We start from the raw sequence: 17,956 nt of genomic DNA on the forward strand, positions 1-17,956 counted from the left end.
CCAAAAATTTTTCCTTCAACGTGTGATTCCTACTACTGTGCTATTTCAACTTTTGTGGCCTGTAATTCTTCATATAAGGTTGGCAATTTGCTCCATGAATTAAGATCGAATTTCCAGGTGCCTTTGGCTTCCTTCCAGGGTCTCCAAGCCCCTGCCAGGGCTTTGAGACATCCAGGGCATCCAGAGAGATGTCCTGGGTTCTGAAAGTAAAGTAGATATACTCCAGATTTTTAATGTTTTGGGCTTAAGTTTTATTTTCTTTTCCTTGAAAGGAAGGGTATATGCAGAACATAATTTGACAACTCAGTTTTAGCTAGCAGCGATATTCTTGCAAGGCATCCTAAGGTGAACTCTTGGAATTTCTTAATGTTCCTTGAAATAAAAGGATTCTCTCTTTAAAGAAATAGATTTTTCTCTGAAGTACCTTAATCAAAATGCTAGAAAGTAGGAGTAGCCTACATTTTTATGGGCACTGGACAAAAACTGAGGAATGAGCTTTGCAGAAATCATACAAAATATTGCCAAGCTGATCAAGATAGGTGTTAATGGAATGAATAAATCATGATGTTTCAGTTTGAATTGGTCTTACTTAACCTTCACAGTCCAGCCTAACTTGAGTCTTAAGAAAGGAGAGCAAGTCCTCAAAATTAATGTAGTATGTTTCTTTGTTTTAGTAGTTGCAGAATTTTTAATTTCTTCCTGTACCATTTAAATAGGACTTCGGACTTTTAGTTCAATTGGGTATTGTTACTGACACAGGTATATGGGATCCCTCATGATGCTGTGTGTTAATAGCTAGAAATGTTTGGATGAATGCCACTCTTTTGGCTTCTACTGAGCAGTGCTGGCACAGCACCAGCACTGTCTCTTCACCAGTCGTCCAGTGGGTGGACAAGATCTTCGGAAAGGACACAACCAGATCAGCTGACCCAGTCAGACCAGAGAGGATATTCCACAACATGTGATGTCAGCTCAAATACAAAAGTTAAATATTTTCCTTCCAGACCAACTGCTACGTGTTCTGAAGCCGTGCTTCCCAGCAAGTGGACGAGCATTCCTTGCTGGTGGGAAGTAGAGGTTTTGGGTTTTTTTACATACATTGGTTTTGCTTAGTAAACTCTCTTTATCTTGACCCACAAGAGGTTTTCTCCATCTCATTTTCTCCCACTTCCCACACAACATCCTGCTGAGGAAGTGAGAGGTAGAGTGCCTTGTTGATCACTTGGTGTCCAGCCAAGGTCTACATACCACAGTCATTACTTCACCTACCTGTCCTCTTAAAAGAGGAAAAGTTGGGGAATGCTTCTAAAATTCTCGGGTTATTCCTGTCTTAGATTTTTGGCGTTACTTTGATGAAGGCAAAAAATAAACTTGGAAGATTGGCTGCAGTTTTACAGATAATAAGGAAGCACCAGCAAGCACACACTAATAAGTATGAAAATTTGAAATGCTTTGGAAAAAATTTTTAGCTTTTAGTGTGAAACATGAATGTAATTCCTATGTAAAGTGTGAATGTAACATAAAAATTATTCTTAACACTTTCCTAAGTGAGATTTTTGCATGGTTATGGAAACTTTTCTGTGCTAGGAAGGAAAATTTTCATTCTGCAAAAGTAGCGATTTTAACTCTGTATGAGATACCTGCATTTAGAAAAAAGTTACTAGGTGACTGGGCACTACAGTGGGTGAATTTCAATAATTTTCTCCTTTAACAATTCCCAGAGCAGACAATTTTGTATGGGTTTGTTTGTGGGTTTTTTTTTAATTGTTAAAAAAGCCCCATTAAACAGTCAGAAAGTAGAGCCTGTTTTGAAACATACCTTGCGATAGTTTTTTGGATTAAGAATAGAGATTGGAATTGAATATAGTTAATTCCAAAAACTGAATTTCAAGACAAAGTCACAGGGTTTTGGGTTTTTTGGCAAATCATTAAATAGCAATTCTAAGCATAAGGAGGGAGGGAGTTATATGTATGTCTGAGTCAATGCTGAAACAGTAGGAGTACCTTTATGTTTAGAATTAACCACAGATTTGAAATTATTCACTGAACATGAGATTCTCTGTGGATTTTCACTTATAATTATTTCTAAATAGCATAGGTACTTCAACTTTCTGAACCACCTGTCAGCTAGATTAATAGCATCTTGGCAGCTGATTACAACCACGGTTATGTAGTGGCTACCAGACAAGCATTAATTTAGTTTTATATTAAGCATGCAAAGCAAGTAGAGAAAAATATAATCATTTATTATTATAATAGTTCTAAGTTATAACCAGCTGCATGATTTATGCTTCAATTAAACTATGCAGCTTGTACAAAGTCTTCTTCCTGTATTAATCATGCAAACTGGCTCATTATTTATGACTAAAAAAAGCAGATGAGCCAGGGTTTTCAGTGATGATTGGAAAAGGTTTCATTTTTGCAACACCCCACATATTAAGCATGGCAGAAAAGATAAAGTATTTAATATGAAGAAAAAATTTAGTAGTGTAGAATTTGAATTGTAATACTATCAATCTGCTGTTATTCTGGAAAATGAAGTTAAATGATACTATTATTTACACCCCTCAAAGCCTGTAGACTGCTCAAAGCCAATGTCTACCAGTGAAAGTAGTTTGATATTTTTTCTTTTTTTTTCCAAATTTGGTTGTGTTTGATAAACTATTCACTAAGAAAGGCATAGTGAATGTCAGCAGACATGACAGCAAAGAGAACTAGGGATAAAGATATGGCTTTACTTTCCAATTCCATTTGCATCTCTTAGGTGTACTTGATTGAGTTGGTCTTGAGGAATAAAAACATTTCAAGACTGCAAATATTTCTTCCACTTTACAGAAGTTCTGTGAATTTCTGGATATTGTGTAAACTGTTAGGATGATACAACTTCTCATGTTTTTCAAGGAGGAAAGGTAAAGTGTTGGAGTACTGGGACTTTGTTAGCTCAAAATTATTAATTGGCACCTGTCCTGTTGTAATTTTGGCGTGTGACAACAGCAGTTCTATCAACTGTGTGAATACCCTGAGTACTTGGTGAGTGGCTGTTTGCTGAAGTGTTTGTCCTGCTTTGTTCCTCTTGAATCTATGTTAACTATAGCAAAACTTTCCCTGAAACCTGCATATTGTGCCAAAAAACCAAACCAAACCAAAAACAAAGCAAGCAAACAAACACAACAAAACAAAAAACCCAAAAACATAAATCAACCAAACTTGAGGTTCACACTGGATTACTTAACATGTAACAGGTGGAGTGATTGATCCATCCTACATATTCTTATAAAATAAATAACTAAAAGTTTACAAGGTCTCACACTGGATTACTTAACATGTAACAGGAGTGATTGATCCATCCTACATATTCTTATAAAATAAATAACTAAAAGTTTACAAGGTAAAGCATAAGAATGAAGATCACAAATGAGGACAGCTTTATTTCTTCATCCCCCCCACACTGTTTTTATTCCTTCCTCTTCCTGATCCTATTTTTTAACTCTTTGCTCACCTTCAACTTCCATTTTCTCCATCTCCAGTCTTCTGTCTGTCTGGGCCATCTTAAGCCCAATCTATTGATTTCTATGATGGCAAGAAAAGTTTGTGAAATTGACCAAAACAAATTAATAATTAATTTCATGTCATCAATCTGTAGTAATATATTATTAAAGAAATGTAACATATACTCAAAGTTATGGTGTCACAAAATGCCTATGTTAGAAATCTAAATCTTTGTTACTGCAGCACACAAACTCTATAATTGAAAGTTCTGAAACTTTTTTTTTTTGTTAGTTAAAATGAGATTTTTTTTCCTCTATTACAAGTAATTGAATAAATCTAATTAGGGATGTAAAATCTTTTAGTAAAAGACAGTAATCCTTTCTTTATTTTTCCAATATCTAGATATCAATAAGTACCAAATTTGGTGGCAAATATTATAGGCACCAATATTAAAACTAAACTGAAATTTAACTTGATTCTACTACAAAAGATCTTCCTAGGGGAATTAAGAGAAGGAGTACTGTAGAAACAGTAGGTTACTTCTCCAGAACATTAAGCAATTCAACATTTACGGTGTAGAATATTACTGTAGGAGTCTGGGTTAATTTCTTAGACAAATTTACTTAGACAAAAAATACCAAAACTTATAGGTCACATACACTCCTGGCATAAGGCAAGGGAGCAGGTTTTCCTGTTGCTGAAAGAGAAACACCAAACCCAGGAATGCCAGCCGGCACCTTATAAAGGTGTCTAGAAAGCAAATAAGGAATCAAAGGCTATGGTTTTGAACATGTAGTTTTGGGGTGACATAGAGTAGTGGAAATACAATGCCTTGTACTCAGAAGAAAATGTGACTCCACCTAAGGTTATATATATATTTATGATTGTTTCAGTGACTTCACAAGCCTGTTGCAAGATGCAAACAGGAAAGTTATAAAGTCCAAATAATAGTACATTAATGTTGGTGAAAATCAGTTGTCTTAGTCAATCTGAGTAGAACTGTGAACTCATACTAAACTGTATTAAAAGACATTCACTTAGGTAGACTTCTATGTAACAAGATATTCTTAACTCATATACAAATTAGGATTTTTCATGTTTCAGGTCAGTGAAATGAAAGGTGCAGTGCTTCAATACAAAGGCTCCAATGAATCTCAACTAAATAGTTTAAATCCTTTAAGTACTAATTTGAATATGGGAAATATTAGAACAGGTATTTTCTCCAGTAGCATTTGAAATACAGCTGCTGTAACTGCTGTACATTGTCTCAGAAAGTAGCCTACAGTTTCCTTTAGGAAATAGTAAAAGATACTACACAAAAGAAAATACCGCCTTTCACAAGATTGAGTGCATTTTGTAAACATTTGAACCATACCTGGACCTTTTTTAGAGCATGAATAGCAATCTGTTTCTTTGAGCTCATCTATAATCAAGAGACTGGGAAAGAAAAGCTCAGAAGTCACTCAGGCGGGTATAGGTAATAGCAAAAGACTTTTTAATAAAATATTTAGAGAAATGTGTGAAGATGTTGACTGTGAACATACCTCGAAATAAGTTGCAGTTTTCAAAAATGGTAGAAGTGCATATTCCTGGGTTTAAAGCATATATATCTGGTGAGACCTTTTTGATATTGTGTGTGTGTGTGTGTGAGAAATAAGTTGCTGTTTTAAAAATGGCAGAAGTGCATATTCCTGGGTTTAAAGCATGTATATCTGGTGAGACCTTTTTGATATTGTGTGTGTGTGTGTGTGTGTTTATGTGTGCACGTACATGTGTGTATGTCTCTGATAAAATAATCTGTTTTCTCAAAGTATAGGTACAAATAGATTAAAAAATTGTTTGGATTAATTAATTTCAAGTTCCTCATATAAAACCTGATGTGTTTTAGGAGAAGGTATGTGAAAAATAGGATCCCTGTAATACTGTCATTGAAGAAAGGAACATATATGATCTTGGTTTCTCTTTGTTTGTCTTTCCATTTCAAGTAGATTAAAGAAAACTTGTAAAGAACAACAATTCTGAAGAGAAATTCTTAAGGATTACTATTTTATAATGTAGTGTTACATCTTGCTTCTCCGTGTATAGCAGTATTTTTTTATTCATTAAATTTAACCATGAACCAAAATAATGAATTGCAATACTCTTAGGTGATAAAGGTAGTAAATCATAGTCCAACTTAAAACAAGCAAAAAACCTGACAAAACAACACCAAAAAGACAAGACATCCCAAAACCCAAGCAAACAGAAATTTTCTTTTGTCTTTCCTAAGTTTCTTATAGCTTTTGAGATGTTTTTGATAGAATTTTTCTTTCTTGTTTGTTGCTATTCATGTTTCTAATATGTTTTCTTAAATAGTCAATATTTGGCTAATGAAGTCAGTTAAATGTGTTTGGAGTTAGCAATGACTTTTTCCAAACATTTTTTTTTTTTTTAATTCTGAAATCTATCAAAATTATCAAAGAGCTGGAGGAAACAGCACACTGGTTCTTTCTGATTCATTTTCTCAGCACAGTATGCAGTTTCTGTTATCCTGTGATCAAAGACCACATGTGAATGCCATAGTTATATGGCTACCCCCTGAGGCGAAAATATAAAAACAGTGCTCATAAATTCTGGTATTCATTGTAGCTTTGGATTACAGAAATTTTTGGTATCAGAACAGAGTAAAATTTGCCTAAGAGTGTCCTGAATTGTGAAGGAACCTCTTAGGGAAAGAAGTCTTATAAGTTAGGATCCTGTGACTTTGTTTAACAAGCAACTTCAGGGACATAGTTTTATCTATTAAGAACATGTCAAATTACTTACATAAGTTGCATACCATGGTCAATTTTTTTCGTGTTTCAGATCTAAAAGGAAATGGATGAAATGTGAAAACAATTAATCTAGACGATTCTCTATGAGGCACTAGGAGAGTATTCTTTCTGCTGCAGACATGGAAGCTCTTGGCTAGTCATAGATTGTGAAATGACAGCACCTTTTCTCAAGATTAAGGACTGTAATAAGAATGTATCCTCCAAATATATCAACTCAGTCTTGCTGTCTGCATCTGGAATACCTGATGTGTTTTTAGACAAGACAAGCTATTTTGAGCAAAGTAGCAAGTCACTTGTAGTTAGAAACAAGATCAATACCAGTGCTTTTTTTTTTTCCAATTTTCTGGCAGCTTATGCTACTTTTGAAGATTATCTGGCATTTAATACAAGTTTTATGTACATAACCATAACACAAATATCTGCAATTGCATGAGAATCTATTACATATATTTATATGGTAGTTTATGCCTATTTTACTTCTAAATATTAAGATATTTATTATGTTTTTCAGTAATCATATGTCTGCAAAGTTACTAGGCATAATCACTACATGTTGTTCAAATCCTTTCCAAGTTTTTGAAGAGGAGGTATGGGTGTGTGTAACTAATGAAGAAGCAAGGCACCTAACATTTCTATTGAGTGAAGAGACTGTCCTGTAGAAACTAGGTAGAAGGCTGATTGGCCACAAAAAGATAGGGTGATTGAGAAAATATCTCTGGCAAATATTTGATAGTTTTGATGTCCCTGGAGAATTTTACTCTTGGCATCTCAGAGCAGAAGTCCTCTGCTTCTGCTATGACAGTGATTCTGAGTTTGAAATTCCTGTAGAATATATTTTCTGTTTTGTTGCCCTGTTCTTCTGAGTTTTTCTAAGCCTTCTGATGCTTACATTCTTGTAACAAACTTTCTCATGCACTTTTTGTAAATAACTTATTATTTTGCCCTCTTTTCTGGAGGAGGAGAAATTTGATGTACTGTTGGTTTGTCCAGTGTCATTGGAGAGGTGGCACTTCCACCCTCCAATCCCTCAATTTTGGAAATTTATAAATTTTAGAGTCAGAAATTAAAGTGCCTTCTTTTTTACCTTGGAGAGTTGCGTGTCCACATCATTTTATTTCGTGTCCTATGGAGACGCTGCTTACTTTCAGTACCACTTAACATTTGAAGTTAAGACCTTGGGAAGTCCATTCAGCTTATCTTTGTGGTAAGTGAGATGTTCCAGTCCCTTTGTCATCTGTGAACCTTAATTTGATTCGTTCCAGTTTGTCCACTTCCTTGCTGCACTGGGAGACCCTGGAGGTCCCTTGTAACCGAGAACATACTATGATTCTATAAAGTGGACACAGTACTCCAGGTGCAACCTCACCAGCGCAGAGTAGAGGTGAAGCATCATCTTCCTCAACCTAGGAACAACATCTTCCTGATGCAGCCCAAGAGGTCACTGGCCTGCTTTGCCAAAAGGACATACTGCTAGCTCTTGCTCAATTTGTATGTCTAAAAGCATCTTCAGGTCCTTCCTTCCAAGCTACTTTCTATTAAGATGTCCCCCAGTTTATGCTGATATATAGGGTTCTTCTCCAGATGAATGTCTTGTTGAACTTTCTTTTCTTGACCTTCATTTGATTCCTGTCAGCCCAGTTCTCTAGCCTGTCCAGGTCCCTTAGGATAGCAACACAACCTCTGGTCTATCAGTCACACCTCTCTATTTTGGGTGATTAACACCCATCTGGAAATTCATGTGACTGCGGGTCTTCATTTGTATGTTGGAAAAATGTTAAGAAAATTATAGACATTATTGTGAGTAGATTACAAAGACTGCTTAAATAAAAAGCCTGCTTGCAATTGAATTGACAGAATAGTTGTTATACATCAGGTTCAAGTCTGAAAATTTGTAATGCTTATTTTCTTAATCTATTTTCTGGTTGGTCAGATTGTGCAGACTTTGATGTGTTCATTTTATGAAGAGGGTTTTAAAATATCTTACAAAATGTCAGAATTTTAAACTCTGTGCTTTATAAAATGGTTTTCTATGCAACTTCAGTTTATTATCTTTCCCAAGAATATTCATAGTCTAATTTTGTATGTAAATAGTTAGTTACTAACTAACACTCTAAGTAAATGTATTAAAGCAGACAATGCCATCAGAAGAGTCAGCTATGTCTGCACCCCTTGTGTTTCCATTTTCTTATTTTCTTTCTAAACCTAATTATGCCATCCAGCAGGGATGCCACCCTGAGCTACCTGACCTAGTGAGCGGCATCCCTACCCAAGGCAGCGGGGTTGGAACAAGACAATCTTTAAGATCCCATCCCTTCCAACCCAAGCCTTTCTATGATTCTACAATACTGTGAAGTCTGCAAATGTATTCAGTATTTGTTAGTTCCTTTTACTTTTCAATTTGTGTTGTGGAGTTGAGACATGGTGCTCACAGTGTGTGTTCTTGTATGTATTACACTTTAAAAAAAACAAAATCTGTTTAACACAGCAATGTGTTAATATTCACCAATATCCTCTAGTATACCCTCCATCTCCATGATGAAACCAGTAGCCAAAGGGGTGCTTGTATAATTTTGGTTTTAATATACTTTGAATGGTGCATCTGACTTAAGAAGGGGGAGAAGAGTGCTTGCTCCTCCAGAACTACATGAAATCATTTGTTCCTCGTTATACTGTGTATTATCACCTTGCTCAGAACCACTTGGAAATATGTCTTTTCATAGAAAATTGCAGATAAATTTTGCCAGTGTAGTGCAATATTTCTGTAAACTACCAACAAATGGTTACAAAATGAAGTTTATCTTTTGTTTCCAATTATAAATCATTCAGGCAGAGAAAATATTATGTTTATTCTACTCTTTCATGTAATTGCATTGTTAGAGGGCATGCTGTTTAATCATTAGCTTTCTTATGTTTACATGATATAATAGGTTGATGTGTGGTACTGCTTCCCTGGGCTTGATGCACTCAGGGATGCATGCTTCAGAGGAAAATATGTTGTGAGAGCATAAAGGAAGGCTGTAACTTCACTCTTTTTAGGGCTGGCTGTAACTGATTGTTTCAGTCAAGAATCCTTTGTGGGAAAATATTTAGTCAAAAAAATGCATTTGAAAGTATAGTTTTGTGAAGATGTGTTTTCATGTTGGCAGTTTTGGGATGACGTTTATTATGAAATAATGACTATATCAGCTATATTTTCAACTGTTAATTCTGTTTCATTCCTACTCAGTTCTTCAATCCTAGGTAGCAGCAGGGTAATAGAAGTGGTGAAGGACAAGTCACTCCAAGTGATAGCTTCCTGAAAGATTCTTCTTCCTTTTGGAGCCTGCTTGATGTCAGTTTTCAAAGCAGTCTGATTTTTAGTAGGCTATGCTGTGTATTCTCTGGATTCTCAAATAATTTACTGGGGAGCTGAACAATAGTTTATGTTCCACTGGCGCAGTTTCCAAGGATTTTCACTCTGGGAGAGAAAAATATTAAATCAGAAGTCATTTGGAGCTAACTTCCTCATTCAGCTGTATTAAAAATTAAATTAATATATTTACTTTAAAAAAAAGAAGTAACATGAATATAAAACATTTCAGAATTCCTTTTGTAGTTAACTATAAATGTAAGTTTTGGTTATATTAGGTAAATTATTAAGTTGCATACATTACTCTCTTCTTGGGTGAGAGAGTAAAATTAAAACTTCAGTGTTGTCATAAAATTAAACTTCAGTGTTGTCATAAAACAGAATTCAGCCATCTGGTTTATTTTTTAGTTGATATGATTGGACACCATGTGATAGCATGTGGGAAGAGAAATAAATATCCTTTGTTTGTTTCCATCTACTTAATGAATATTTTTTAACTAAATGACTTAACTAGAACATCCCTGACCTCAGACACCTTTTCTGCTACAACCTTGTTAAAGATTCAGTACGTAGTTTTAAATTTATGTATTGTTTTAACCAGATTCTATCATACTCCCTCATTTAGTTTGATTACATTAGGATAATTTTTTCATGTATTTTCTTTAGCTGGACTATCTTTACTCAATAAGAAGGGTGAGAGAGTAAAATTAAACTTCAGTGTTGTCATAAAATTGAATTCAGCCATCTGGTTTATTTTTTAGTTGATATGATTGGACACCATGTGATAGCATGTGGGAAGAGAAATAAATATCCTTTGTTTGTTTCCATCTACTTAATGAATATTTTTTAACTAAATGACTTAACTAGAACATCCCTGACCTCAGACACCTTTTCTGCTACAACCTTGTTAAAGATTCAGTACGTAGTTTTAAATGTACGTATTGTTTTAACCAGATTCTATCACACTCCCTCATTTATCTTTTTGTTAGCACATAGGTTCTTTCCTGAAAAATCCCAGAAAAAAGCCAACACATATTTACTTTAATGCAGTTCTGCAAGCATGTTGTGAGCCCAGACTGTTGGGACCAAGAAGAAATACCATGGATACATCCTGCATTTAGTTTTTTGTGACTTGACAGTGTTGGGAAATCTGTGAATACTGCATTTGGTTCCCTTTGAAGGCTTCTCTCAAATGAACAAACAAAACCAAACAGAATGGACAGGATGGAGGAAACACAGAGATCGGATTCTGAAAGTTTTTTGCTTGTTTATATCTTTCCATTCCTTGTATATGCGGAGATGCATCAACTCATGATTGCATTACCATTTCCTCATCCATATAAATGAATACATAGCAAAACTTTAAAGAAATTTCCAAACCAGTAAATTAGTTTTGAATCATAGAAACGTAGATTTGTTGAGGTTAGAAAAGACCTCTATGATTATTAAGTCCAACCATTAGCCCAGCACAGTGTTGTTGACCAATAAACCATATCCCCATGTGCTATGTACACATATTTTTTGAATCCTCTCAGGGATGGTGATTCCAGAACAGGGCATGTTTTCTACTTTTTTCTCTGTTTATCGGAGATAAAGTTCATGGTGTCATGATCATATATGCCAACATGTACATTTTGCCAATGTTCCCAAGGGAATTTTTATATTCTGCTGCTTCTGAAGCATACAATCTTGGGACAAACTGAATCACAAGTATAAGAAAACTTATTTTTCTAAAGTAGGGTAAATTATACTTTCCTTAGTGGCTGTCTGACTGCGTGGAGTGAAGTGTAAAGAACCAATCTGAACAAGAAACATCAATGGTAACAATGGAAGGAGGTGAATACTGGGGAGTAGGAAAAAGAAAACAAAGATTGCATATTATATATTTTGTTGTGCAAGTAGACATTATTTTACAGGCAACTACAGCTCCTTATTTTTTGAGAAGAGCCATCTCCTGGGGTAATTACTGTTCTAACAGGGAGGTTTGATTCTACTATTAATTCTGTAAATAAGGTGAAATTGCTGTATGCAGGAGTGAATGTTCTCATTTAGTATTCCTTTAAAGACTAGCATTCTTTCATCAATGATTCAGTTTTACAAATCATTATTATGCTGTAAATTATTAAGTTGCATAAATTATTCTTTGTATGTAATGTGTAAGTTTGAAGACAAATAGAATTTTATACTTTTCTCTAGATGACAGAGTCCATTCTGCTCTTGTTATTCATTCATTTGGAAAGATTGCAGTTCTTATTTTTTTAGTTTGCTTTACATAACTGAATTAAGCTTTGACCTAAGTGTTATTTTACTGTGTGGGACTTGCATCAGTGAGTAGCAGAACTTCTCAAAGAAGCAATTTTCTGCATATTGGAGGGAAAAATATATAAGTCATTAAACATGTATATGTCCTTAAATATACATGTAAATACTAAAAAAAACTGTTGTGCTGGTAATGGTGCTTGACAACCACCACCCCTTACACCCTCTCCCCCACTCCAACCAAAAACCCTTCATGCCCAACTGAAAACCCTTTAAAAACAGAACAGAGCCCCACAACAAAGGAAATTGAAGCCTTGGACTAAGTTTACCCCCATACACGTGGCACTGTTAATTTGGTTGGAGGCAGGAAGTATGCAAATACAATTGACATTTTTACAAGAACCAAGAAGCTTCAACAAGAAGCTGTTGAAGCTTGTCAGCAAATATCTTAAGAAAAATTTGTCAGAGTTAGAGTCTTTCCCACTGTTATCTCTACTTTTTTACAATGACAGCAAATTTAATGCTTAACTGTAAGTCTTTGCTTTCAAACATATCTGTGAGGTGTTTCCAGTGACTTAGCTGGCCAATGCTATCTTGGAGAGCAAAGCAATCAATTTATTTGTTTCATTGTTATATTTTTAAGAGTATATTTATGCTTATGTCAAAATGGAAAAAATAATCTCCTGACCAATCATTCTGCTCAAAGATGCTATTTTTATTCTTTACTGTTAGTAGGCATATTTCTGTCTGATGGAACAACTTTCTTTCCCTCTTAAGCAGCAACAGACATAATATTTTGCATATAGTTCGTTGCCTATATTCAAAACAGTTGTGAAGTATTTTCCAATTATATGAAACTAGCAAACTAGCACTTTTCTGAGGTAAAGCCTGTCTGTCATCTTTGCAATTTATGATAAACTAATTTCTACATTTATTTTGTCATATTATTACTCTTGTGCATGATTCATTCCTCTGCATCTTCTTTTCCATAGTAAGTGAGTTCATTAACTTGAACAAAGGAAAGTTGTAAAAAAACTTGACTTGTAAAAAAGTGTTTGCAGTTGTTTGTGCATCCTTAAGTTTCCAGGCACTATATCATTACAGTTATTTTCATTGTAAGCAGCAGCAATAGAATGAAAGAAGAGATGCGAGAAATGTAGTCCATATCATGCTGGAAGAATCCACTATTTTTTGTTGTTATACCTAGGAAGAAAAGCAACAAAATTATAATTCTGTCTGTCATTTTTTCACATTTGAAATAAGACAAAATTATTCCTTCAGATTATTTTCCAGGAAAGTGAATCCTTTGAAATGCAGGACTCCGCCTTCTGTAATTGCACACTGAGAAATTAGTTTACCATGTGAGATAGAGCACAGCTCCAAAATTAAGATACCATTACTGGGAGCTGGATTTCAGTTTAAGTTTTCATGGCAATAAGGCCAAAAGGCTGTAATAACAGTCAAGCACAAAACTGATGTCATTTTCTAAGGGTTTAGTTCTAGGAAGAAAGAAAAGCCTTCAAAGACATGGTGTTCTAATTAGAGGCAGTCAGAAAACATGAACTTCACCCCTGGTTTGTACTTGTTTGTCTCTGAGTGATTTGCCTTCTCTCAAACCTTTTTCCCTATTGGCCACCTTCCTACCTCATCACAGGCAGGAAAATAGAAGACCCAGTATAAATTTATTTTGCCCATTAAAGATCAAATACTATTCCTGTATAGAACTGTTTTGGAAGCCCTAGCAATACCCTGTTAGTAAAAAGAACTTTTTCTGCATGTGCTGTTCTTTCAGAGCTCCAAAATAAATTGTGTACATCCTGTTAATACTGCTTATCAAAGAAATATTGAGTATTTGGTATCCATTGTGGTCTCTAAGTAGTGTATTGCTTTGTTTATTTATTCTTGACATTTTCTGGAGAAATTCTTAGTTGTTTTTGTATGTGTTTTCATTTACCATATAAAATTGCAGAAATTTAATGAAAACAAATTCATTTGCTAGAAGGTAATGGTGTTCCACATTGCGAGTACTGGAAGTACAATGCAGTATACTGTTTTTGAAGCTCAATGAATATCCAGGAATCATCAGGAGATGTGAGGTTTTTCATTGTGTGCTGTTTGTGGATTTGGTTTTCTTTTACTGATCGGAAAACTTTTGCAGCATGTCTCTATTGGAATTACGCCCTATCCCTCTCTGCAATCAAATGAAAACTCAACTCTTTCAGGAGTACCTCAAACCCCACACCATCGGCTCTTCATTGGTCTGTTAGAATGGGAAAATGAATTTAGATGAATTTATGATATGATAACCCAAGAAGTCCATTCATTAACATTGTAGGTTTTCCATTAGGCTGATTCTTAGATTTAAGGATAGTTTTATCAACCTATTCATCAAGGGAGGTAATTGGAAAAGGACTTTTGGATTGTAAAACAACTGTTCTTTTTGGGCATGTGTTAAACTCTGATCTAACACTATTTAATTTTTGATGCTTGGAGTCCACCCAGTATAAAAAATATTTTTATGTATTTTGTGTTTCAAGGCACTTCTTCTTGTCTTTACATAATTGAATAAATTCATAAATCTTTAAGTTCTTATCTTTTGTGTATTTCATTCTGTTTTGATATCAGATGTTTTATATTTAGAGTGCAGCAGAAGAAGCAGCCACCTAACATGAAACCCAAAATGGCAGCTGGACACAAATTGATCTAATCCAACTGTAGCAGAGGTCTTAAGTCACTGTGCACACCCTTTCTTCTGTGGCTTGCTGAACCCCCAGGTTTTACATCTCGCTGTACCCAGGTATTTATTTGGAGACACAGGAGTCTGTGTAGCCTGAGAGTGAAGTGTGAGGATGGAAAAGGGTGTAATAATTTGAATTTAATAAACTTGATATTAGGGAAAGAAAATAATTTCTGTCATGATTTCAAGGAAAAGGGATAATCTCTTGGTAAGAATGTGCAAAATCTTTTAGAGACATTCAGCAGGTTGTAGTATAATGCCTAAAACAATGTTAGTCTGAAGGAGTCTTGGAAGCTGTTCTTCAATTCAAACTGTTTTATAATAAAGTTAACTATTTTCCCATTTCTTTCCATGTCAGTCAAGGCGCAAATATATATGTACAGATAGATTGAAGGAGAACGGAGTGGAGAACATCTATCCAGATACATGAAGCTCTGTGTGTGCTGGAAATCTGTTTCTTTCATATATCACTGACAACCTTTTGTTCTTGTCGTACTTGAATACTCTCTGTATCAAAACTTAAAATATGTTCAGAAGTGTTTTACTTCTGTAAGCTCAGTCATGTAAGCTCTATATTTCAGTAGTTGCTCTTTTCCTTCTTAAACAACTGTTTTAGATTATTATCACAGCTATTGGAGCATAATATATTGCAAAATGCTTTTAATCATGAAAATATCCATTATGTAAATATTAGGAAGTAGATTTTGTTAGGTGTTTGATATTGAGTATAATATATTTGTTGACATTAACTGAATTATGATGGCTTAGACATGTAGACAAATGACAATAGATATCTTCTACATAAATCCAGGTACTACATAACCTGTTACCAGTTCTTAATGTTGTACATGACAGTAACCCATATGTCATGATCTTTCAGAATTCTGAGGGTGTTGTACAAAAAGCTGTTTCTTCCAGTTCACATGGAATTTGAAGCCCTGTTTTTTTCTGAACTTTCCTGCTTAATGAATAGATTGTGTAGTCCAAAAAAGATGTTCAATGTCCAACATTGAAACATCCATTTAAATTATTTGAAATGACAATTGCAAATGTTTTTGGAATATAAAGATTTCATAACCAAATGTCAATTCAAAAAATTTCTTATACAATTGGATATGCAGTGCAAGTTTCTGCATAATAAAAAATATTCTCTATTTTTTGAGGGCACTTCTTAAATCACTATATTAGAAGGCAGAAATATGACTCCTTGGATATGTAGATGTGTGCTTTAAAAAATCTGTATTTTTAATGATCATAAAGGATAAATTCTCAAGCTCACTATAAAAGGATTTTAATAATGTTTTAATAATGTGAAAAAGAAAAAACTTCTGCAAAATTTGAAGGAATACAAATAAAGGTTTTATATAGTAGGACACAAAAGGTCAAGTGTAACTTTAAAAAAAAAAAACGTTAAAAGTGAAAACAACTTAGGGATTTACTTCAGCCCCTGCTGCATTAAAATGTCATCATGTCCTCTAATGTGTTTGGAAACCATTAATTCAGCCCAAGAATTGGGGTTTGCTTGTTTTTGTTGAGAGGTTTCACTAATGCTATCAAATATGGATTCTCTGAATAGAGAAAAAGGTTTGGACATATCAAGTCATCGTGTGACTTTTTTTCCCTAAATGTTTTCAAGTGATGAGTTTGCTTTAAAAGACACAGAAGAAGTATATAAATCTATTCTAAACCTGGAAGATTTAACTGGAGGATGGAAGGATTCACTTATAATTCTATCCATTCTAGAGGCATTACTGAATATTCATGTGTATTGTTATGTGATAACCACTGTGACTGTAAAAGTGGAGTTTTGACAGCAAATTATATAGTCCAGCATTCAAGGGAATAATCTTTAGTATAGACTAAAGACTATCTTTAGTATAGACTACAGACTATACTATATTTTAGTATAGCAAAAAGCTGGCAGTATTTTAGATGGAAGGGACAACTACTGTACTATATTTATGTAATAAGGGCATATAACTGTAATACTCGTCCACTATATCACATTTTTTAATCATAAATCTACTATCTCTAAAATATACAACTTAACTGTTCCAAACATAATTAATAATTGTAAAAATAAGACAGCTTTTTAAGATGTTTTGCTGCTAGTGGCAACACCAGAATAAACCTCAGATTTCTAAAAGGTGTGTTCAATAAATTGAAAACCTGAAATTAATGAGGAAAATGAGATCCCTTAAAAGTCAATAGCTTTCCAGTTTATGAAACTCCCCTCCCAGTTGAAAAGATAAGTGATTGTATCTAAGTTGCTCAAGAAATACCTTGGTGTTGAAATTCTCTATGTTTGTAGGTGATGTATATCTAACTTGGGTATGTCCTACATTGAAATTTTGTGAGAATGAAGTGGGCTATGCCACGCAGCCCCCATCAAGGACACACACACATTTTTTCATGATGTTGCATATTTTGACATGTTAGGGCTTACAGTGGTGATTTAAGGATGATTACAGTAAGTTTTGTGAAAGACATTTCATAAGACTGTTCTTAAAAAGGTATTTTCACATTTTTGTACAAGTAAATTTCTGTCCTGTTTTTTTGGTTCTTTTTTTTGTTTGTTGGTTTGGTTTTTTTATTTTGTTTTGTTTGTTTGTTTGTTTCAATCTTTAGATGGGGCCTTTTTGTAATGTTCTTGCTCCTATCCCCTACATTGTCTCTGCAGAGGATTTTACAAATTAGACAAAAAAAATTCAAGGAAATTATAAGAAATCAGCTTAACTGTTTTCAATTAGTGACTCTGAACATGTATTATACTCTTGATCTTCTGCCACGACACTATTTCATTAGACCTGTCAGTATAACATTAAATTTTTCAGTCATTTAAACTAACAAGTTTTGGGGTTTTTTTTTCGCTTGTTTTGGGTTTTTTTGTTTTTTTTTAAAGCAACAATAAAATATATATTTTTATGTTTGAAGGGTTTTTTTTCCCTTTTGAATTGCTGTGTTGTAATTACATAAAATCGAGTTTTGCTTTTATTTGAGAAAAAAGTTGGAAAGACACTTATAGCTTAAATTTATGGGTTAAAACCCAGAAATAAAAACATTTATTTTCTATTTATCTTTTTTTATTTTTAAAAATTTATTTTTGAATTTTATTTTTTTTTTTATTTCTTGATGTATAAAGAATGTGAGAAACTATGTAAAGAATAGCTGATTTTAGAGAAGAATATCTTCTGATTAACTCCCACAACTGGTTGTCAGGGGTTCTTGATTCTCTCTCATCACTCAGATGATCTGGGATTTTGTATGTATCAAGTAATGGGATGGGAATAACTTCATTGTCTGTTTCAC

This window comes from Passer montanus, unplaced genomic scaffold, assembly GCF_014805655.1.
Source record: "Passer montanus isolate IOZ18808 unplaced genomic scaffold, ASM1480565v1 scaffold31, whole genome shotgun sequence".
In the NCBI taxonomy this organism is placed as follows: domain Eukaryota; kingdom Metazoa; phylum Chordata; class Aves; order Passeriformes; family Passeridae; genus Passer; species Passer montanus.